This window comes from Centropristis striata, chromosome 17, assembly GCF_030273125.1.
Source record: "Centropristis striata isolate RG_2023a ecotype Rhode Island chromosome 17, C.striata_1.0, whole genome shotgun sequence".
In the NCBI taxonomy this organism is placed as follows: domain Eukaryota; kingdom Metazoa; phylum Chordata; class Actinopteri; order Perciformes; family Serranidae; genus Centropristis; species Centropristis striata.
In genome coordinates, this window is record NC_081533.1 from 3,009,812 (window position 1) to 3,035,486 (window position 25,675).

Consider the following 25,675-nt stretch of genomic DNA (forward strand, 5'->3'; position numbering starts at 1 on the left):
ATGTGTTATTTTGGCCTATTGTATGTGAATATTTCTGCATAGTTGTGTCCCTAAACAACATTGGAATTGCATCAATTTGATACTACTGGAATCCAATTATCCCAATTTTATAAATGTGATGATGTCAGTCCCCATCTTGAAACTTGAGCTTGGTATATAAAATGAACTGCTGTGACCTCAGGGATAATCACAGCCTCATGAAACTTTACAACCACAGACTAGAGACCTAGATCATTCAGAAAATGAATGTTAACAATCTTAACACTATATTAACAATAAGGGGGTTTCTCAACAGTTACGGCGACAGAAGTGCTTTCCATCCAATTGCTAAAACATAGAAATCTCTGAAATGTGACATTTCTTTTAACAAGTGAGAAAATTACAAAATGTCCTCACTTTCCAAAAAGTCCTTACTTAGTTTAAATCAGAGGTCCTCATAATGACAGAAGCATAAGATCTATTCCCGACACACATCAACACACACACACACACACACATACACACGTTTACTTAGGTCACTTTTGGGGACGCAACTAACATCTGGGGACATGACAAATATTGACAAGCTAATTTCTTGGAGAGTTACCCTCACCATAACCACTTCCTCAAAAGATCCCAAGATCAGTTTTTTGTTTTTTTACCATCTGGGGACCTGGCAAATGGACATGATGCCCCCAGTGAAATGGTCATTAAATGGAAATATATAGGTCCACAAAGGTAGCCTAAGTAAGTAACAAACACATACACACAAGCCCAGAGCCCAGGCAGGTGTGCTGGGCAGCATCATGTAACTATATGATTTAAATAAGCACCAGCTGGGACTGAGGGTGCTACAGTGCCACTTATTGGCAGCGGGCTGTAACTGCAAGCCAACAAATTAGTACCAATGTTAAAGCTGCACATGAACCTTTTGTATGTACAGTATTGATGTCAGTCCCCACAGTAGACTTTCATTGAAATCTTGAAACTTAAGCTTGGTGTATAAAACGGGCTGCTGTGACCTCTAGGATAATCACAGCCTCATGAAACTGTACACCAACAGATAAGAGAACTAGAGCATTCAGAGAATGGATGGCTTTCCACACTATATTAACTATAAGTGGGTTTCTCAGCAGTTTGAACAACACAAATGCTTGCCATCCATTTTTCAACAAGTGATCAAACATGGTTAAATTGTACACCAAATGTGTGTCACAAATGATTGCAACCCCCAAATTGCTCCAACAACTTATGAGATCTTAATAGAGCATGGAATTAGACTTCATAAACTCACATCATAGTGTTCTGAACCCTTCTACACTTTCAACATTTGAGTAAAGCCTAACTTGAAACAATGTTTATTACACTTAATGAAAAGAACAACTTTGGCTGCATCTCAAATTAATCTTCAGGTTCAATGTCTCAGATGATGTACACCATTTCTCTGTTACATTTACTGTTGACCTGCTATCTCCTAAGGAAGAGGTCATGAGATATGCAAAATTCCACCACAGTATCCTCATTTGGCGTTGTTCTTATGACACACTAATGTTGCTGCTCTTATCAGAAACAGCATTGGTAACACCAGACTGCTGGGGAGATTAACCCAGACTACAGACACTCTCATCACACACTCAATATTTTCCCTTAACATATGAAAAGAAACAATAAACAGATTCCCACTCAACCTTATTAACAGCACTGCCAGTATGGCTAAGATGGTGTAGAAAGCCCTGCGCTTTGATTGGTCGACTCTTCCCCTGTGCCCGCCCTGTTCCCCAGGCCCTGGACGAATCAGAACGCAGAGAACAGAAAGGCTGCAGAAGGAGATGATGATCAAGGAGACAATCAAGAAGCAGAAATCAAGGAATTGAAAGTTTGCATTAAACTGCAGACATGCTGATCCAAAGCAAACCAGCCAAACACAGCCGATGGTGATGCCCCAAACCAGGTGAATAACCAAAGACGCAACCCGGAAAAGAAAATATTAACATTATACATATAGATAGCACAACAGCATCCATCCAACATCAGCTCCATGGCGACCATGTGGTAGGTGAAGCTGTCTGAGTGAGTCGTCATTGCTGCTGCTGCAGAGGTGGAGCGATGACGACGCCATCTTTGGAGACCCAGGAAGAGGACGAGGATGCAGAGAGGGAGGAGGAGGAGGATGCTGGTGAGGCAGAATGCACTGAAGATGAAGGCGCTTGGTCTGGCGAAGATGAGGCAATACATGTAACAATTAATGTCAATATGAAGAAGAGAGTCATTGGAGGAAGAGTTAACCACCATATCTAGAAGAGAAAAAGACAAAATACAGAAATTGTATGAATTGCATTTATTGTATGTCAATGCTTGAAAGCTGTCAGTGACTTCAGTACATGTTTTTAAAACATATTTTCATCTCATTTAGTTTGCTGTGAATGCATCAATGCCCTGTGTTTGCTGTGTTAAAGATGCAGCAAGTTATGTTTAATGTCATGAACAGATTACATCAATGTTTCTGTAAAGAAACGATTAAGGTATTGGTTGGTGGTTCCACATGAGCCAACCAAACATCCCAAAAATGTTTTATGACCAAATAAATACAGCAAATATGGCAATTATTGCATTAATGCAACACAAACAAGCATAACATGACTTCCCACTGATTGCCTATAGTTTAACTCATAAAGATTAGACTCTATCTGCAGTTTGTTGGTACAGCAACAACAACTGCTCACTAAGGTAGTTAGAAAGAAAGAAAGTGCATCCTTGACTGAACAAACAAATATATATGTGCAGGAAAAGGTTTATGTGTACTTTACTTCATGCAAGATGATAACTTATACCTAGAAATACAGTTTACATTGCCAGACTGACCAAACAGAACATAAAAAGTCTGGAAGTGATCTCATCCACATTAATGAAGACAAAACAATTAGTTTAAAAAAACTCAACTTATTTTTTGGGAAGCAAAAACAGTGAAAACTGATGAACAATCTGCACTTCAAGCCTCTAATATAAGAAGATTTTTTATATTGTTGTAATATGCCAACTTTTGAACAAAATATTTCATGTCATCTTGGGCTCTGATAAGTTTTGTCACTTTATGAACAAAACATCTAAGCAATTAGTCAAGAAAATAACTGGCAGAACGGTTGATAATGAAAATATCTGTTAGTTACAGCCATGTATATGAAGGAAGTAAAACATAATGAATTAATGATTAATTAAGTAAAAGAGGACACCCACCTTGTCAGTCGTATTTATTTCGGACCTTTGTCCTGCTGAGACGGCTCCAAACTGAACCTCTGATCCAAGTATTGAGTTTATTAACACATTTGTGTGTGTGTGTGTGTGTGTGTGTGTGAGAGAGAGAGAGAGAGAGAGAGAGAGAGAGAGAGAGAGAGAGAGAGAGGACTGTGGAGTTTTTTGCATACAATCCAGACGTTGTGATACTTTTTTCATGGTTCATTTCTGCAGGCAAATTTTGTTTTATCACATTCTACTTTTTTGAGGGACACTAAGTATAAACACCTGCTTCAATCAGACACATGAAACATAAACAAATTAATTCATTCATATCATAACTCATCAACTCCACTGATGAGCAGTGGACTCTCAGCAGTGAGAGTCGAACTCTTAACCTCAGAATCCATTAATGACGTATTCCTGAGCTGTGTCAGGGTCCAGATTCAAATTGTAGCGATGCAAATATAACTCATTGTTTTTGTACATTAAGATGACAGAGCTCAAATCATTTTTATGCTACAAATGACTACTGTGTATTTAAATCAGATGAAGAGATTTTACCCAGATTGGCTGTTTGTCAATGAAATATGAGTCTGCAGATACAATATGACTTTGTCCTTTTCAAAGTGGCCCATTGATCTCTGACCTCAAGATATCTGAACGGTTCTATGTGTCCCTAAACAGTCTGTGAGTTGTATAAATTGGGTATCACTGGAAAGCTGAGACTCTTGTGGATTCAATGAGCCAGATTTTATTCATGTGAGGTGATGTTAGTCCCCAAGGGGATGTCTTTTGACCTCTGAACTCAAGATATCTGAATGAAAATGGATTTTGTGGGGACCATAGACTGTATATAAACAAAGGACGAAGTGACCATGAAGTCACCCGTTGGTTTGTGGCCCGTTGGAAGCATCGAGTTACACTCGTCGCCATCTTGTTTCCAATACGGGGAGCAGACAATATGTGGAGTGTGGAGGAGGAGAGGGATGTGATCACTGACTACAGCCTCTCTACACCTCAACCTGACTCACTCATGTTAGGTTAACTGGAGCATTAACTGATGCTAGTTTAAATGTTGGTTACTGACCTCAGAAAACTGAGCAGTGATTCCTTGGAGTGTCTGTTAGTCCAACCAAACGCTGAACAAGACATTTAATGAACAAAACCTTCAAATAATATATCATTAATTGAAAATACAGTGAAAGGCTCAAAGTTATGAGACCAAAATGGCAAACGTCCTTTTTTATATCTATATAATGTTATACGTATATAACTTTATTGACACGTTGCCGTGGATACGCATTGTTCTGCTTCTCTCCTGATGATGGCTTCGCCTTGTTAGTGACCTGTCAATCAAAGGTAGCCACACCCTCAAAACATACAAGTCTTTATCTTCCATTTTCTTCTAAATGGGGCCATTATTTACACTATTAACAACTATTTGGTAGAATGCAGCTTAAGGCACTTCCTGGTTTGACTTCCTGCTCAGACTGCCGCCTGGTGGGTACCCATGACTCTGCCCTTTATAGACATCCCCAATTTATGCAAATTCCATGCAGTTTAAGCCAAATGTGCTTACTTCTGCCAATGTTATGTGAATATTTGTGTATAGTGGTGTCCCTAAACAGTTTGTGAGCTGCATAACTTGGTTATGACTGGAAAGCTGAGACTCTTGTGGATTAAATGAGCCCAATTTTCTTCATGTGTCATGATCTTAGTCCCCAAAGTAGCCATTTCAACTCTTAATTCTAAGGCTACAATGAAGATAGAACATATATAAATAACATGTTAATGTAGTAATATGTTAAACTGATTGCCATGGTGCCTTTCAGTAGTTCTCAAGACTTTAAATTCTCCTAAAAAGAGAGTCTGAGGTGTAGCTGTGTGATGTCTTTAGTCTTTTTTGTCATCTGGTGTCCATTTTTATACTTCAGAGCCTTCCTGCAGAAGTCAGGAAAAACATAATATATGTGGTGTATTTGCAAAGACCAAAAGAAAAACAATGTTTCTACAGTTATACATTTATTTTTAAGAAGTTAGTACCATGATAATGTTACACAATCAACTTCTGTGTTCTACTATGTGTACAGAAATTAACATATTACAATATCCACTCTTAGTTTACGCCAGTGTTGTTTGCCTACTTTTTTAACCACAAATATTCAATGAAGCAAAAATAACACAACAGATTTTATGGTTTTTTTCCATAGGAAATCCATAGGAAACAGCAATTTGAAGTAATTAGAAAGAAAAAACAACATGTTTAGATACTAGAATTACAGAACAAAACACATCAGATATTTTTTAACAACAGGTTGAGACCAAAACAGTGGATGTTAAAACAGTCAGATGTTTCTTAGTATCTCAAGAGATTTCATTTAAATCTAATCTAATTCTTATCCTCTTTTGGAGTTTTTCTTACAACACACTAATGTCCCTGTTCTGTGCAGAAACAGCAGAGCTACTGGAGAGATTAACCCATCAATAAACAGAGAACAAGCCAAAGTATATGCCCAATGCACTTCAGCAACATCACTCCCAGTATGGCTACGATTGTATCGAAAGCCCTCCTCTTTGACTGGTCAACCCTTCCCCTGTCCCCGCCCTGTTCCCCTGGCCCTGGACGAATCACAACCCAGAGGACAGAAAGGCTGCAGAAGGAGATGATGATCGATGAGAAAATTACAGTGCAAAAATCCAGCAAAAGTAACAACAGATGTAGGACAGAAAACAAAAGATATATAGAAACTTAAATGAAGCAAAGAGAAAAAAAATATGTTTAGTTACCAAAACGATGGAGCAAAAATGCACCAGGTGGAAACCAACCCATATTTTCTTAGTGTCTGAAGAGATTTAATTAGTATTTATTGGAATCATCACTTGGTGCTTTTCTTAAAACACATTAATGTTCCTGCTTTGTGTAGAAACAGCAGAGGTAACACCAGACTACTGGGGAAATTAAACCAGACTTGAGATGTCGACATGATACAGGAACTACCATTCATCCAAAAAATAACAACAAATACACCCATATTCCCACAAAACCTCACTAACAGCACTCCCAGTATGGCCAGGATTGTGTAGAAAGCCCTGCGCTTTGATTGGTCAACTCTTCCCCTGTCCCCGCCCTGTTCCCCTGGCCCTGGACGAATCAGAACCCAGAGAACAGAAAGGCTGCAGAAGGAGATGATGATCAAGGAGAAAATTATGGAACCCAAATACATGAAAGAGGCAGCTTGGTATACCTCCATCATACCTGTTGTTACACAGCAAAGCAGCCAAACACAGCCAATGCTGATATTTCTGATCCTGATCCCTCTCTCTCCTCTCAGGCTCAGGTAGGTGACAGGATGAACAACAGCCAGGTAGCGCTCCACACAGGTCAGGATGTGAAAGAATATCTCCCCAAACCAGGTGAATGTCCATAGGATGTACCCCACAACAATTAAATCGATGCGTTCCCTAGGAGCACCCCAGAGGTTGATTATGCACCCTAAGACATCCCCCAACTCCATGGCGACCATGTGGTAGGTAAAGATGTCTGAGTGACTCGTCACTGCTGCTGCTGCAGAGGTGGAGCGCTGTTGACGCCATCGTCTGAGACCCAGGTAGATGATGAGGATGTAGAGAGGGAGGAGGAGGAGGATCTTTGTGATGTTGAATGAGGTGAAGATGAAGAAGCCTGGTCCGATGAAGAAGCAATCCCAGTGTGAAGGGACTCTGGAGGAGGAGTTTACTGCCATATCTGGAAAAAGAAAAGATAATCAAATTGAGAAAATCTACAAAGTCTTTAATAACATGTGTTCAAAACATATGTAGGTAAAACACGCCATTTTTTGTCTCAAGAATATCTGAAAAAATTGTCAATAAACACCTCTAGAATATCACATCAATACACCAAGACCTTGAGGAGCAACAGCTCATTTTATACACTGAGCTCAAGTTGCACTGACTAACATCATCACACTTTAATAAGATTGGGCTCATTGAATCCACAAGAGTCTCAGCTTTCCAGTCATACCTGCATTATGCAGCTCACACACTGTTTAGGGCAAAAATATTGAATTGAAGATGGTATTCATAACAAAATTAAATGCATGAGAAAAACACGTTTTTTGCCTGTAATTGCATGTTATCAGCCTAAAGTGGGTGTGTCTGTAAAGAGGAGACTAGTGGATACCCATAGAACCCATTTTAATAAGATATTTTGAGATCAGAGGGCCACTTTAAAATTCAGCATGTCCTTGCTAAAATAGCATTGGGTCTTCCAAATACCAAGGGGTTCCAAAATGTATTTTGAGGATACTGATCGAGTCTTTCAGAAAAAATGCTGCCTTTTTAAAATTCAGTTTTACCTGTACAAACATCCAAACAGCAAGATAAAGTTTCAGTTGTCCACATTAATGTTAATTTAAGAAGAACGTGATATGAGAAATAATTACCACCCACCTGTTTCTGATCTTCTCTCTGTGGACTCTTCAGATCTGATTGAGACAATTTACTGAATGTTAATCAGCCCCACTGCCCTTTTCTCTCTCTCTGACGTCATTTCAAATTCAAATGTTATATAATAATGATCATAAGGGGAACATAGGTAAATTTAGCACCTGTGTTGTTTCTCTCGTGTGGTTTCTGTCGTTGACCACGTCCAACAGCACGAACAACACAACTGCTGTCATGGTTACACTTGATTAACTGCTTCTTGCTGGTCCTTCCTTAGCCTTTTACATCACTAAGAATCACACCAGAAACCCCAACATGTGCTTTAACTTTAAACGAACCTTTGAAAAGAGAAAACATTTAAAAATGTCCACACTTTCCAAAAAGTCCTCACTTAGTCCAAAGCGCAGGTCCTCATAAAGACTGAAGCATAAGAGACCAGAAACACACACACACACACACACACACACACACGTTTATTTAGGTGACTTTTGAGGCCACTACATATTGCAATTGGGGACATAACATGCACTGACTTATTTTAATTTCCTGGAGAGTTGCCCTAACCATAACCATTTCCTGGTTAACCCTTCACCCTATCATTAAGAGACCCAGGCTGACCCCAATTAAATGGACTTACATTAAAATAGGTTCGTAGATCCAGGCAGGTGTGCTGGGCTGCATGACACTATGAGATTTGAATGAGCACCAGTCTTAGTTACAGGTCATTTGAATCATGTCAGGCTGATGATAAAGTAGGTGTTGTTTGTTTTGTTGGAAGCTGTTTATACAACTAATGGTACTATTGTCTACAAGACATTTTTTATTCAGAAACATTTCAAATTAATGAAGTGGCTTAAATTATTCTTAATTATTGGATCCCATGTGACGTTTTGTGCTGTTTGAACTCTCCACAGCTAAATATGCCAGAGAAAACTAAAGAAAAAAATAAAAATTTTACCATCTAGTGTTAAATTTTTATTTTAAACACATTAGTACCAATGATAATGCTTTACATGACCCTATTGTATCTACATTTTATGAATTAACATATCACATTATCCATACATTATATATTCTATTCAGTGAAGCAAAAGTAACAACTTATTTAAGGTGAAATTCACAGCAAACGAAAGTTATATAGAAACTTCAATAGTTCAAAGAGATAAAAACATGTTTCGCTTTCAGAGGGATAGATCAAAAACATGCCAGATGGAGAAAATAAACAGACAATTGTTTCTTAGTGTCTGCAGAGATTTCATTAATATTGAATGGAATCCTCATTTGGTGCTTTTCTTAAAAAAAACTAATGTTCCTGCTTTGTGTAGAAACAGCAGAGGTAACACCAGACTACTGGGGAGATAAAACCAGACTTGAGACGTCAACATGATACAGGAACTACCATTCTTCGAAAAAAGAACAACAAAAACACCCACACTCCCAAAAAACCTCACTAACAGCACTCCCAGTATGGCCAGAATTGTGTAGAAAGCCCTGCGCTTTGATTGGTCAACTCTTCCCCTGTCCCCGCCCTGTTCCCCTGGCCCTGGACGAATCAGAACCCAGAAAACAGAAAGGCTGCAGAAGGAGATGATGATCAAGGAGAAAATGATGAAACCCAAAACCATAAAAGAGGCATCTTGGTGTAAACTCATCCCAACCGTTGTTATACAGCAAAGCAGCCAAACACAGCCAATGCTGATATTTCTGACCCTGATCCCTCTCTCTCCTCTCAGGCTCAGGTAGGTGACAGGATGAACAACAGCCAGGTAGCGCTCCACACAGGTCAGGACGTGAAAGAGCATCTCCCCATACCAGCTGAATGTCCATAGGATGTACCCCACAAACAATAAATCGATGCGTTCCCCAGAAGCACCCCAGAGGTTGATTATGCACCCTAAGACATCCCCCAACTCCATGGCGACCATGTGGTAGGTAAAGATGTCTGAGTGACTCGTCATTGCTGCTGCTGCAGAGGTGGAGCGCTGTTGATTCCATCGTCTGAGACCCAAGTAGATGATGAGGATGTAGAGAGGGAGGAGGAGGAGGATCTTTGTGATGTTGAATGAAGTGAAGATGAAGAAGCCTGGTCCGATGAAGAAGCAATCAATGCCTGAAGGGACTCTGGAGGAGGAGTTTACTGCCATATCTGGAAAAAGAAAAGATAATCAAATTGAGAAAATCTATAAAGTCTTTAATACCATGTGTTCAAAACATATGTAGGTAACACACGCCATTTTTTGTCTCAAGAATTTATGAAAAAATTGTCAAAAAACGCCTCTAGAATATCACATCAATACACCAAGACCTTGAGGAGCAACAGCTCATTTTATACACTGAGCTCAAGTTGCACTGACTAACATCATCACACTTTAATAAGATTGGGCTCATTGAATCCACAAGAGTCTCAGCTTTCCAGTCATACCTGCATTATGCAGCTCACACACTGTTAAGGGCAAAAATATTGAATTGAAGATGGTATTCATAACACATTTAAATGCATGAGAAAAACATGTTTTTTGTCTGTAATTGCATGTTATCAGCCTAAAGTGGGTGTGTCTGTAAAGAGGAGACTAGTGGATACCCATAGAACCCATTTTAATAAGATATTTTGAGATCAGAGGGCCACTTTAAAATTCAGCATGTCCTTGCTAAAATAGCATTGGGTCTTCCAAATACCAAGGGGTTTCAAAATGTATTTTGAGGATACTGATCGAGTCTTTCAGAAAAAATGCTGCCTTTTTAAAATTCAGTTTTACCTGTACAAACATCCAAACAGCAAGATAAAGTTTCAGTTGTCCACATTAATGTTAATTTAAGAAGAACGTGATATGAGAAATAATTACCACCCACCTGTTTCTGATCTTCTCTCTGTGGACTCTTCAGATCTGATTGAGACAATTTACTGAATGTTAATCAGCCCCACTGCCCTTTTCTCTCTCTCTGACGTCATTTCAAATTCAAATGTAATATAATAATGATCATAAGGGGAACATAGGTAAATTTAGCACCTGTGTTGTTTCTCTCGTGTGGTTTCTGTCGTTGACCACAAGTCCAACAGCACGAACAACACAACTGCTGTCATGGTTACACTTGATTAACTGCTTCTTGCTTGTACTTCCTTGGCCTTTTACATCACTAAGAATCACACCTGCATGCAGAAACCCCAACACATACTTCAACTTTAAACTAACCTTTGAAAAGAGAGAACATTATAAAATGTCCACACTTTCCAAAAAGTCCTCACTTAGTCAAAAGCGCAGGTCCTCATGAAGACAGAAGCATAAGAGACCAGAAACACACACACACACACACACACACACACACGTTTATTCATGTAACTTTTGTAGGGGTCACAGCTGTACCACAAGTTTCATTTGGATTCATGGATTGAATGCATTATGAATTGTGGAAGCAATTTCTTGATTCCATGCTTCAAGATGGGTGCCTTTCTTTGTTCACCCCAAACAAAGACAAATGACCCCCACCCCCACTATGACCATGGCCACGGCCATCTGCATATACCTAAAGGCGTCTCATTGGCTAATTCTAACAGGAAGTACAACTCCCAGGTAGAGACAGAAAAGTCTCCTACAGCCACCTCTTCACTCTCTTCTCCTCGACTCCCTCGGAGGGTCAGCACTGCTGCTGTCCTGGTTTGCACTCCAGAAGGTCGACCAGACAATCTCCCTCCCTCTCCAGCTCTAAGGGAAGGCCGGCAAGGCCCCAAACCAAGCTTGGGCCCACCACCACGCTTCTAAGTTTCCTGCCTGTGATCTATACTGGATATAATCACAGAGACCATCACCAAGCTTTTGGAGCCAATAACAGGAAATTACTTTGGAAACACCAAACCCAAAAGGGACCTGATTCTTCTTCAAAAGGATTTCTGCTTTCCCCTTTCAACTCTGGACTCTGTGGTATAGTACTGGGCAGTTAGTACAAGCAAGAACAAGTTTGTTAATCTTAAATCAATGGTGTTGATCTGTTGTGTGTTTGTTGAGTATGTTTGTGATATTTTGTGTAGCCAGATCATTTAAATTAGTATGATTAATCTTGCTCTACATACTTTAAGTTGTACATGTAAATTAACTATAACTCATTTGATTTGCTCACACACTAAAACCACATCAAATATGTTTTAATCTGGCTTCCTACAAACACATAGACTTTCAAGGCCGCATGGTCTATTGTTCACCAAGAACAAAAGGGCTTCTGCCATTTTGATTTACTTCAATGACCGCCCTTGGTTGGCCATTTTGTTACACATAACCTTTCACCCACATTTCCACTGTAAATAGTCTTTTAGATTAGTTATTGTGTGTTTGCTTGCTTTACTTTGTTTTAGAATAAATACCATTTTGGACTAATATGCTTCTCCTTTTAATGTTGCACATGAATGAGTGGTTTGCTAAACCTCTGCTATGAAAAGAACTCCAAAATTCCTTCAACCGTTACTAAATATTAATAAGGTAATTTGATTATAATTTTATTCATAATTAATTATCAATGTTCCAAATTAATAATTTGTTAACTTTATGAGACTGATTTACTATGATTTGCTATCTTTCCTCTTTCTAAGTAAAGAGGTGGTGCCCCAAAATAACTTTAATTCATTTAAAGTGTTAAATATTAATTTAGTCAGTTTCTGATAGCAAAATTTACCTAAATCAGCTTTTACCTCTAGATGTTTTGGTACCCCCTGTTGGAGGAAATTAATATCTGCAACCAGATACCCCTACACTTTTGAGGACACTACATATTACACTTGGGGACATAACATGCACTGACTTATTGTAATTTCCTGGAGAGTTGCCCTAACCATAACCACTTCCTGGTAAACCCTTCACCCTCTCATTAAGAGACCCAGGCTGCCCCCAATGAAACAGCCTTACATTAAAATAGGCTCTCAGATCCAGACAGGTGTGCTGGGCTGCATGACACTATGAGATTTTACAGTAAACAAAAGACACAGAAACTTTAATTAAGCAAAGAAAAACAAAACATACCAGATGAAGACCAAACCACACAACTGTTCCTCAGTGTCTGAAGAGATTTTATTAATATTTAATGGAATCCTCATTTGGTCCTTTTCTTAAAACACTGATGATAAAGTATGTGGTGTTTTTTCTGTTGGAAGCTGTTGATACAACTAATGACGCTATTATCTACATCTCTATTTTTTTGTCAGAAACACATATTTATTTCAAACAAATTAGTATCAATGATAATGCTGCACATGTCCCTATTGTATCTACAGTTTATAAAGCAACATTTCACATCGTCCATACATTATATATTCTATTCAGTGAAGCAATATTAACAAGTTATTTAAGGTGTATTTAACATCAAACAAAAGATATATAGAGACTTCCATTGAGCAAAGAAAAAAAAATTATTTGTTACCAAAAGAATAAAACAAAAACACATCAGATGGAAACCAAACCACACAACTGTTTCTCAGTGTCTGAAGAGATTTCATTAATATTGAATGGAATCCTCATTTGGTGCTTTTCTTAAAACACATTAATGTCCCTGCTTTGTGTAGAAACAGCAGAGGTAACACCAGACTACTGGGGAGATTAAACCAGACTTGAGACGTCAACATGATACAGGAACTACCATTCTTCGAAAAAAGAACAACAAAAACACCCACACTCCCAAAAAACCTCACTAACAGCACTCCCAGTATGGCCAGAATTGTGTAGAAAGCCCTGCGCTTTGATTGGTCAACTCTCCCCCTGTCCCCGCCCTGTTCCCCTGGCCCTGGACGAATCAGAACCCAGAGAACAGAAAGGCTGCAGATGGAGATGACGATAAAGGAGAACACCATGAAGAAGAGATACATGAAATAAGAGGCTGGCTTTATACTCATCACACCTGATGCTCCAGAGCAAACCAGCCAAACACAGCCAATGCTGATATTTCTGATCCTGATCCCTCTCTCTCCTCTCAGGCTCAGGTAGGTGACGGGATGAACAACAGCCAGGTAGCGCTCCACACAGGTCAGGACGTGAAAGAATATCTCCCCAAACCAGCTGAATACCCAAAGAATGTACCCCACAACAAATAAATCCATGCGTTCCCTAGGAGCACCCCAGAGGTTGATTATGCACCCTAAGACATCCCCCAACTCCATGGCGACCATGTGGTAGGTAAAGATGTCTGAGTGACTCGTCACTGCTGCTGCTGCAGAGGTGGAGCGCTGTTGATTCCATCGTCTGAGACCCAGGTAGATGATGAGGATGCAGAGAGGGAGGAGGAGGAGGATCTTTGTGATGTTGAATGAGGTGAAGATGAAGAAGCCTGGTCCGATGAAGAAGCAATCAATGTCGGAAGGGACGTTAGTATGAAGAAGGGCGTCATTGGAGGAGGAGTTAACTGGCATATCTAATAGCAGAAAAACAATTAAATTGAGAAAATCTATAAAGCTTTGAAGCTGAAACAGGCCATGGTTTTCATGTCAAGAATTGATAAAAATGGTCAAAAATCCCTCCAGAATATCACATCATTACACCAACAACTCCAGGAACTCCACAGAAAAATCCCTGCAGTGATTTTTTGGGCGATTGTATGGTTGTGTTGCCTGCTAAGGAAAACCCCGTACTGTCAATATAGAATGGAAAATCCATCCATCCTCTGTATCCTCGAGGTCACAGCAGCTCATTTTATACACTGAGCTCAAGTTTCACCGACAAACATCACCACTCTTTAATTAAACTGGGCTCATTGAATCCAGAAGAGTCTCAGCTTTCCAGTCAGATCCAATTTATGCAACTCACAGACTGTTTAGGGATCCCACGATGCACAAATATTCACATACAATAAAAAAACAACCAAAATAACACAATTAATGCATGAGAAAAACTTAGTGGTGTCTGCCCCAAACTGCATGTCAAATACATAAAGTGATGAAGTAATGTCATCACACATGAAGTAAACAGAGCTCATTGAATCCACAAGAGTCTCAGTTTTCTGGAAATACCCGATTTATGCAACTCACAGACAAGTTAGGAACCCCAGTATGCAGAAATATTCAGATACAATAGACAGATTAACATAAAGTGGGTATGTCTGTGAAGAACAGACTTGTGGCTACTCATGGAGTCTATTTTCATTCAGATATCTTGAGGTCAGGGGGTCACTTTGAAAATCGCCATGTTCTCTTTAAAATATGTTTTGAACATACTGATCTTGTAAAATAAAGAGTTTTTAAAATACTGTATCAACTGTGCAAAAAGTGTCCAAAAGTCAGATAAAATTTCAGTTGTTCACATTCATTGGAATTTAAGAAGAATTTGATATTAGAAAGAATAATAACATACCTATTTCTGATTTTCTCTCTGTGTACTCTTCTCATCTGATCCAACAAAATTACTGGCTGTAAATCAGCCCCACTGCCCTTTTCTCTCTCTATTTTTTCATATTTGAATTTGAAATTAGACTAATTATTGATATGGGAACTTAGGTAAATTAAGCACCTGTATCGTTTCTCTCGTGTGGTTTCTGTCGTTGACCACAAGTCCGACAGCACGGACAACACAGCTGCTGTCATGTTTACACGTGGTCAACTGCCGCTTGCTGGTCCTTCTTTGACCTCTTACATCACTAAGCATCACATATACTTGCAGAAACCCCAACACATACTTTAACTCTAAATTAACCTTTGAAAAGAAAGAAAAAGACAAAATGTCCACACTTTTCAAAAAGTCCTCACTTTGTAAATAGCATAGGGCCTCATAAAGACGGAATGATAAGATACCACACACACACACACACACACACACACACACACATGTTTATTTAGGTCACCTTTTGAGGACAAAACATAGTTGCCCTAACCATAACCATTTCTGGTTAACCCTTCACCCTATCATTAAGAGACCCAGGCTGACCCCAATTAAACAGTCTTACATTAAAATAGGCTCTCAGATCCAGACAGGTGTGCTGGGCTGCATGACACTATGAGATTTGAATAAGCACCAGTATTAGTTACAGGTCATTTGAATCATGTCAGGCTGATGATAAAGTACGTGGTGTTTGTTCTGTTGGAAGCTGTTGATTCAACTAATGATACTAACATCTACAACTCAGTTTTTATTCAGAAACATTGTAAATTGATGAAGTGGCTTAAATTATTATTTAATTATCTAATTATTCTTAGATATTGGATGTCACATGGAGTTTTATGCTATTTTAACTCTCCACATCTTCATATACCAGGAAAAAAACAAAGAGAAATAGACAATTTGAGTTTATTTTGAACAAATTAGTACCAGTGTTAATGCTGCACATGAACATATTGTATGTACAGTATATAAAATCATATATCATATTATACATATGTTATTGATTCCAGGATTCACAGTTTTTCAACCATGATTATTCAGTGGAGCAAAAGTAACCACAGATTTAAGGTGTATTTTACAGTAAACAAAAGATACATAGAAACTTTAATTAAGCAAAGAAAAACAAAACACACCAGATGGAAACCAAACCACACAACTATTTCTCAGTGTCTGAGGAGATTTCATTAATATTTAATGGAATCCTCATTTGGTGCTTTTCTTAAAACACATTAATGTTCCTGCTTTGTGTAGGAACAGCAGAGGTAACACCAGACTACTGGGGAGATTAAACCAGACTTGAGATACTGACATGATACAGGAACTACCATTCTTCAAAAAAAGAACAACAAAAACACAGATTTAAACAAGTGCCATACTGATTCCAATTTCTCTCTACTCAACTCTAGTAAATCTTATAGGGCTATTTTTTCCATTTTTGAATCCTTTTCATGTCGTTTTGTGTCTTTTTTGATCATTTTGTCTTTTTTTTGTCATTTTGTGTCTTTTTGTGTCATTTTGTGTCTTTTTTGTAGTAGCCTAATGAAGTGTTCTTTCAGTCATTTTGTGTCTTTCTGTAATTTTGTGTCTTTTTTGTAATTTTGTGTCTTTTTTTAGTCATTTTGTGTCTTTTTTTGGCCATTTTGTGTCTTTTTTTGGTCATTTTGATACTGCCTTCAGCTGCCCCCAGGTAATTTGAGTTTGAGACCCCTAATTTAAAGGGGATGAATACTTATGCAATAATTTATTTTACCTTATATATTTCAATTAATTGAGATTATTTTGTAAAAATCTGTTTTCACTTTGATATTAAAGTTTTTTTGTTGTTGTTTTTTTTAAAAAGGCCAAATTATATTGACCATGATTTCATGTGTCATAGCAGCAAAAGGGTGAATCACAGTTGGATTCACCCTCTGGGGAACATGATTTCATGGTTACCCTCCATAGAGTTGTTGACATATTTCAGTCTTGATCACAACAACATGATGCGTAACAGGAAATACAGCCTGCTGATGACGCTCTCAGGTTCAGTTATCCCTTCAACAATCTGCTCCACGTGCTCCTGTTGCTTTGTTTACTATGTTCTGGTGTTATGTTGCTAAGCAACAGGGGCGGGGCTTGAGTGCAGAATGAGTCACAACATTTGAAACTGATTTCTAGTAAGACAAAAGACAGAGATACTGATTTTTATTTTTACATAGGCTATGTTTGGCTTACATCAATAATAAATATATATTTAACACAGTGAAGGTTCATATTATTCATTGTAAAGTCATTCTGAGTCTTCCTCTTAACTTAGACCTTTCACCTGCTGCTGCCACTGCAAAGACAAAATACCGTACAAGACAACTATAGTATAAAGCAAAGCAAAAAAGGTGCAAAGCAAGAGGGGAATACTATGGAAAGACAGGATCTAACAATTGCAAAGACAGGGCAAAGACACAGCACAAACTGTGTAAAGACAGGTCAAAAACAGTGCAAGGACTAGACAATAATACTGCAAAAACATGTCAAAATCAGTGCAAATGTGAGGCAGAAACAGTGTTAATACAAGTCAAAAACTGTACAAAGAAAAGGAAAAACCTATGCAAAGACCAGACAAAAACTATGCAAGAAGAGACAAAAACAAAGACAAGGGAGAAACAATACAGATGCTGTTTGGAAGAATTGTCGCTTCTTCCAAAGTTGTTGACATAGTTCAGTCTTGATCACAACAACATGATGAGTAACAGGAAATACAGCTGATGACGCTCTCAGGTTCAGTTATCCCATCAACAATCTGCTCCACGTGCTCCTGTTGCTTTGTTTACTATGTTCTTGTGTTATGTTGCTAAGTAACAGGGGCGGGGCTTGAATGCAGAATGAGTCACAACATTTGAAACTGCTTTCTAGTAAGACAAAAGACAGAGATACTGATTTTTATTTTTACAGTTCTGATTTTTCTTTGTCCTGTTATTCTGAGCCTTCCTCTTAACTTAGACTTTTCACCTGCTGCTCCCACTGCAAAGACAAAATACCGTACAAGACAGCTATAGTGCAAAGCTACGGCAAAAAAGGTGCAAAGCAAGGGGGGAATGCTGTGGAAAGACAGAATCTAACAATTGCAAAGACACAGCACAAACGGTGTATAGACAGGTCAAAAAAACAGTGCAAGGACTAGACAAAAATGCTGCAAAAACATGTCAAAATCTGTGCAAATGTGAGGCAGAAACAGTACTAAGACAAGTTCAAAACAGTGCAAAGACACGGCAAAAACTGTGCCAATACGAGACAAACACTATGCAAAGACAAAAAACTGTGCAAAGACGAGACAAAAATGATGCAAAGATGAGACAAATACTGTGCAAAGACAGGTGAAAATACTGTACAAAGACAGGTGAAAATACTGTGCAAAGACAGCTGAAAATACTGTGTAAAGGCAAGACAAAAATGATGCAAAGACGAGACAAATACTGTGCAAAGACAGGTGAAAATACTGTGCAAAGACAGGTGAAAGTACTGTGCAAAGACAGCTGAAAATACTGTGCAAAGACAGCTGAAAATACTGTGCAAAGACAGCTGAAAATACTGTGTAAAGGCAAGACAAAAATGATGCAAAGACGAGACAAATACTGTGCAAAGACAGGAGAAAATACTGTGCAAAGACAGGTGAAAATACTGTGCAAAGACCAAACAAAAACTGTGCAAAGACGAGACAAAAACGGACAAGGGAGAAACAATCAAGATGCTGTTTGGAGATGTTCCAGTCTGGGTTACAACAACATGATGAGTTACAGGAAATACAAGCTGCTGCTGCTGCTGCTGATGATGATGATGCTCCAGTACTCCTGTTGATTTGTTTACTCTGTTTGTTGTGTTCTGTTGTTAAGCAGTGTTTCTAACAGCTGTGAGAGCTGAGAGACAGGAAGCTCTCATTATAAATCACCGTGTCTCTGATCTGAAACCTGCTGGAGTTCATAGAGTGGAGTTTCATTTGTTCTTTAACTTGGTGCTGTTCTTTATTCAGGAGGTGTTTATTATTATTATTATTATTATTATTATTAATAATAATAATAATAATAGGTTTATTAGTATCGCACATTTCAACAACAGGGCAATTCAAAATGCTTTACACATACATTAAAATCATTTAAAAGAGACATATATAGAAAGCCAGAACTGGATTTCCCCGGCTGATTACATCAAGAGCCCGCCCATGCTCATTCACATGTATTGGAGCATATAAGGAGAGTAAAGCCTGAGTGAGGGAGCATTCATCAACATGCTGACACTCTGAGGACATCTGAGTTCACACTGAGGAGAGCTGACTCTGCTGGTGAGGCTTGATAATAATTAGGCCCCGTTTATACGAGGACGCTCGCGGGTAAAAACGACAAAATATTTTATGTGAAGTGCCTTTCGTTTAGACGGTGACGGCGTTTTTGGGGCTTAAAGACGCAAAAATCTGAAACCACCTTCCAAAGTGTAAAAGTGTAATCCTCTCCTCCGTAGCGTGTCGGTCTACACTGACAAGACACAAAACTCTGATCTGATCTGCTCCCGTCACGTATGTGTTTACGTCACATACATGCTCCAGTACAGGAAATAAACAAACGTGGGATTATTTCCATGCGTGGGACCTTCAAGCTGCTCTGGCAGCTCTAATAAACTTACAGGAGTCTTTCCACCAAATGTACAGGATATGTACAGATAGTATTAGTGAACAGAGAAGGATCTGGAATTACCTCCATCACATTCTGGATGCAGCAATTGGTCGGAGGCGAGCCAGATGGCTGTGAACGAGACCTGGGAGATCTAGTGATGGTGGAGAACTTTGTGGAAGGAGTAGCTGATGAAAATGTGTGATGTGAAAACTTCTGCATGCCCAAAGATGCTCTTATGGCTTTAAGTGATGCCGCCTGGCTGCATACAATCGAATTTCACACACTTTTGCGTCACCGTATGCAGCAGATTTCCTCCCGAAAACGCTCGTCTAAACGAGGAATAAAAAGTGAAGACGAGAAGCCACTTTTGCGTTTTCTGTTCAGACCGTCCTTGTGTAAACGGAGCCTTATACTCTTGATAATAACCAAAAGCATTACCAATAAAACCATGTTAAATGTCTAGATATCAGCTCTATAATTCAACTCTTATCAGATATTTTTGTTGTTATCATTATATTTGTCCAAACAAATGAACCTTTAGTTGAACCAGACATTAAAATGAACAAGAAACTGAAGAAAACAAGGTGGTCTTATAATTTTTTTTCCATGACTGTATTTTTGGTGATTTTGTGTCTATATTTCGATAATTTTGTATCCTTTTTGGTCATTTTTACAGTTATTTTTGTCATCTTGTGTATTTTTTGGTCATTTTTACAGTTATTTTTGGTCATTTTGTGTCTTTTTTAGTCATTTTCACATTTATTGTTGGTCATTTTGTGTCTTTTTTAGTCATTTTCACATTTATTGTTGGTCATTTTGTGTCTTTTTTGGTCTTTTTTTGCAGTTATTTTTGTTCATTTTGTGTCTTTTTTGATCATTTTTATATATACAGTGATGGAAACATTCTTGATAATAACCAAAATCATTATCAAGAAAACCATGTTAAATGTCTAGATATCAGCTCTTAAATTAAACTCGTATCAGCTATTTTGGTGAGTATTTTGATGCTTCAAGTACATTTTGACTGTAGTGGAGTAACCCTGCAGTGTGGTATTAGTACTTTTACTGCAGTAAAGGATCAGAATACTTGTGTACCCGACCACCAGCCATGATGGCGTCTTTCTTCTTCACAGTGAGAAGACGATGACTCTTCATCAGATGATCTGCAGCTTCCTGCTGCTGCTCAGCCTCCACGCCTGTGTCTGTGGTGAGTCCACAACTTCACTTTATTTTACTCTTTCTAAGGAAAGTTAAAGTCTTTCTGCCACTCAGAGCTGCTGCTTCTTCTGTTAACTCTTTATCAGGCAAAGAACTATATTTGGTAACTTCAAGTAATATTTTGAGAAAAAAGTTGCAAATTTACTAGATTAAACTGGCAAATCTACAAGAAAAAAAGTAGGAAAAAAGCAACTTTTTTCGCCCAGATTCATCACTTTAAATCTCATAAATCTGCACTTTTTTTTCTGGTAGATTTGCCACTTTAGTCTCGTAAACTTTTTTTCCATTAATTTGAGATTTTTTGGTCACAAATTTTATTTCTTTTTCTCACAAATTTGTAACTTTTTTACCATTAATTTGAGATTTTTTTCTCACAAATTTAAAAATATTAAATGTTCTCTACGGATGAAATTTGGAATTTGCAAGTATTTCAATGAATTGTTGTGTTTCTGCTCATTGTTTTAATGTGCAGCTAAAAAATGACAACACTGCAAAAAAGGTGTTTAGTCTAAAAACCAGATCAAACAGTAAATCTGAGGGAAATGATCTTGCTGCATGGACAGATAATTTACCTTGACAAGATTTATTAAATTAAGATCATTAAATCTAGAAATAAGCATGTTGAACACTTAAAATAAGAAATTAACTCTTAAAACAAGATAAAGTATCTAACACTTCTAAATATAAGTTATTTTATCTTGGTAAGAAACAAATAATTTGCAGTAAAGAAATAAGAAAATGAGCTCTACCTTGACGACAGTAAAACACTGCTTCCTTAAATGCATCAATAATAATAAAACAATAATACATCTGGAATATATAAAACAATCTGAGTAGAGCCATTGTGCATAACAAGTACTTTTACTTTAGATACTTTAAGTACATTTTGATGCTGATACTTTTGTACTTTTACTTCAGTAAGTTTTGAATGCAGTACTTTTACTGTAGTGGAGTAACATTACAGTTTGGTTTAGTACTTTTACTGAAGAAAAAGATGTAAATACTTCTTATTTAGTTATTTTCCAATTTGGAATTATTTTCCAAAAACAGTTCTTGTTTAACAGATAAATCATCTAAAAACCTACAGAACATATATCTGTATTTAAATGTATAGTATAAGCTTTTAATAAGTTTGTTTTCCCCCAGGAATATAATGTTTTATTTTACATATTTTTTCTTCTTTGTTTTAAGTGCAAATGGCTTAAAAGTATTTTTTTTTCTTCTTCTTCTTCTTCTTCTTCTTCTTCGTAGTAGTAGTAGTAGTAGTAGTAGTAGAAGTAGTAGTAGTAGTAGAAGTAGTAGTAGTAGTAGTAGTAGTAGTAGTAGTAGTTGTATATAAATATTAAGCATTAAATGGAAGTTGAAATCTGTAAATTGATATGATGGAAAATTATAGATTAAAAAAAATATTCTCAGTTGCTTAATGGTCTTGGATGTTAAATTACAGTGATTTCTATGTAAAATACATCAATAAATAATATTGCTGAATATAGAAATTACAGTACCTTTCTGTTTTATAACAGTTAAACTTAAAATTTAATGTAAAAAAGAAGTTTCCAAACATTTACCATCATATTATTCTACAGATATTTATATATTTAAATACAAATATTTTATGTATGTGGAGTAATTTCACAGTGTAGTGTTTGTACTTGTACTGCAGTAAAGGATCTGAATACTTCTTCTGTTTATTGTATGCATGAGTATCAGTGGAACAGGAGTCACAATATCTGGACAGAGCCGAGTGAAATACTTGATTTCACAAGTTTGATGTGTTCAAACGTTGAGCTCATGATGATTTTTCTGTGTGGTGAGTTGTGGTAATGTAAATGTTTCATTTCCTATTTATCAATGAGTATAGTAGCTGAGTCATAAGTGTGTGAATGGCTCATTGTTTTGAAAAATCACGTCAGGCACGTTCGTTTTCTAAGAAAAACTCCCAAGAATGAGAAGTGCTGAGTCTGCAGCTGTGTGCAGCCCTGAGTCATTTCCTGTTGTGGTTCTCTCCTCCTCCTCCTCCTCCTCCTCCTCCTCCTCCTCCTCCTCCTCCTCCTCCTCCTCTCAGGGAGGTTTTGGCCTCACAGGACGGCTCTGAACTACGAGGCGGAGGAGAAGAGTAACGTGACGGTGGAGGGGAGCTTCTCGTCCAGGAGCCACATCCCCGAGCGCTCGGTGAGGATCCACTGCGTGATGGCCGTCCCCATGGAGCAGGTGAAGGTGTTCTTCAGTCTGGACCACAGCGTCGTGGAGCTTCAGCACCAGCAGTTTGCAGGACGGGTGCAGTGTGACGTGGACGCCCTCAGGACGGGACGTGTCCGGCTCCACGTGTCCAGAGTCAGGAGCGAGGACTCGGGGCCTTACCTCTGCAGGATGTGGGTCGACGGAGAGGGCAGGAAGGTCAAAGACTTCTCACTCAACGTCTCCAGTAAGTCCCCTCAAGGCTCATTAGGGCTGCTTCCACTAGCGGCCAATACCCGGAACGAGGCGGCTCTCACTCGCCGAAACGCCTCTAATTTGAATACGATCCGTCCAGAGCGGACTTTTGTCGGGACTTTTTTCGTCCCTGTAGAAGAGCAGGGTCTTTTTTCTCCCCTGAAAAAAGCCTGGTTGCTGATTGGATAGAACACTAAGCAGGATGTGATGTAATTGATGTGACACAACAACAACACGCGACATTTGTAAAAGCCAGGAAAGCAGTGTAGCCAACTTAGCAACTTTGTTGCTATATCTAGCGACTTTTCAGCCCCCCTTAGTGACTATTTTTCAAGAAAGCGACTGGAAACAAATCCAGCGACTTTTTCTGGTGTTTTTGGAGACTTTTGGATACTCGTTCTTACTCTTCTTAACGAGCCGCGGGGGCCTGAAGCTCGTTAGGAGAGTAAGAAGAGTCAAAGCGGCAAAGTCCTGCAGCAGTCTCTCCCAGCTGCAGAGCCGGAGGGGATGTTAACCCTTTGGCTACTAGGCTGACAGTTAGCTCTGTAGCAGTACAGTGTGTATATGCTAACACAAACAGTTAGCTCTGTAGCAATACAGTGTGTATGTGCCAAAAAAAGGGTAACAGTTAGCTCTGTAGCAATACAGTGTGAATGTGCTAACAGGCTAATTGTTAGCTCTGTAGCAGTACAGTGTGTATGTGCTAACAGGCTAACAGCTAGCTCTGTAGCAGTACAGTGTGTATGTGCTAACAGGATAACAGTTAGCTCTGTAGCAGTACAGTGTGTATGTGCTAACAGGCTAACAGCTAGCTCTGTAGCAGTACAGTGTGTATGTGCTAACAGGCTAACAGTTAGCTCTGTAGCAGTACAGTGTGTATGTGCTAACAGGCTAACAGTTAGCTCTGTAGCAGTACAGTGTGTATGTGGTAACAGGCTAACAGTTAGCTCTGAAGCAGTACAGTATGTATGTGCTAACAGGCTAACAGTTAGCTCTGTAGCAGTACAGTGTGTATGTGCTGCTGCTGCAGGAGGTGTTCACTTAGTGATCTCTGTTTGTTTACAACAAGCACCATCACTATGTTTATGATCAGAGGAGACGTTGTGCATTATTAGTCATGCTGCTTTGTTTATGATCAGCTGTATACGTTTTTTATACGTTTGCTTTTTGTCATTTTATTTGCCCGATAAAAAAAAAGTTATGCAGGTGAGATAATAAAACAAATATGAAAAATAATTACAAAAAAATACAAATAAATAAGTCATGTTATCTATGAAAGTAATTAGAAAAAATAAAAAAATAAATGAATAAATAAAGAGAGAGAGAATAAAGAATATATATATATATATACATATATATATTACTTTTATCTCCTAAATGACATTTCACCTCATAAATTTGACTTCCTCGGTATCTTTGTGTCTGTCTCTTGAGCTGCTGTGACAACTAAATCCCCCCACTGCGAGATAAATAAAGTCTCATCTTATCTTTTTTTATTTAAATCACATGAACACTTTTATTGTTCTTTCCAGAAGCTGTTGAGAAGCCCAAACCTGTGACATTAAAACCAAGACCAGAGACGCCAAAACCACCAAAATCACCAAAACCACCAAAACCACCAGCAGCAGCAGCAGGAGGGGTCCGGAGCAGAGTCTGCCTCTATGTTGTTGTGGCTCTGGCAGCAGCAGCAGCAGCAGCAGCAGCAGCTCTTCTCTTCGTTGTGCTGCACTTCAAAACACAAAGTGAAAGTAGGAGCCAGAGGCTGTGAGCTGAATGAACCCTCTGCTGCCCCCTGCTGGACCAAGACTCACCTGGCTGAAAGCTGCAGGACTTTCAACGTTTAAAGGGGCGGAGAGAAGAGGGAATACACTCCAGCGCTGCAACGGGCGACTAAACAGCAGTGAGATGAACTGGGACACCAGACAACTGTTACTGTTGACTATTTATTTAAATGACTTGCTATATGCATTGGTGCACTGTAGAGAAAACAAAAAATATATTTTTTTCCTATTGTATTTCTCAAGATTTTTCTCTTTTTTTTTTTTTTTTTTTACATTAAGATCTTAGATTAGTTTTTTTTTACAGTATTATTTCACTGCTTAATGTCTTGAATGTTAAATTACAGTGAATTATATGTAAAAATAAATAATAATTATAATAATAATACAAAAAATACATATCAAGGCAACCTTCTGTTTTATTACAGTCAAACTTTAAATTCATGAAACATAACTTTTTGGCAAGACACAGAACATGTTTTACACATATTGTCAGAACAGCCATATTAACACTGGTGCATTCAGAGATACACACACTAGTGAAGGATAGGGACATTAAGCTTAGCTTAGCTGTAACTGTGTTAAAATTATTATTTGATAAAAC

The 25,675-nt window shown here is 38.3% G+C and overlaps 1 protein-coding gene across 1 annotated transcript in view; it reads left to right on the forward strand.

Moving 5' to 3' along the window:
* Nucleotides 1–25,675, forward strand: part of LOC131990124 (zinc finger protein 721-like) — a 463,174-nt gene that overhangs the window by 416,934 nt on the left and 20,565 nt on the right. The window lies entirely within an intron of this gene.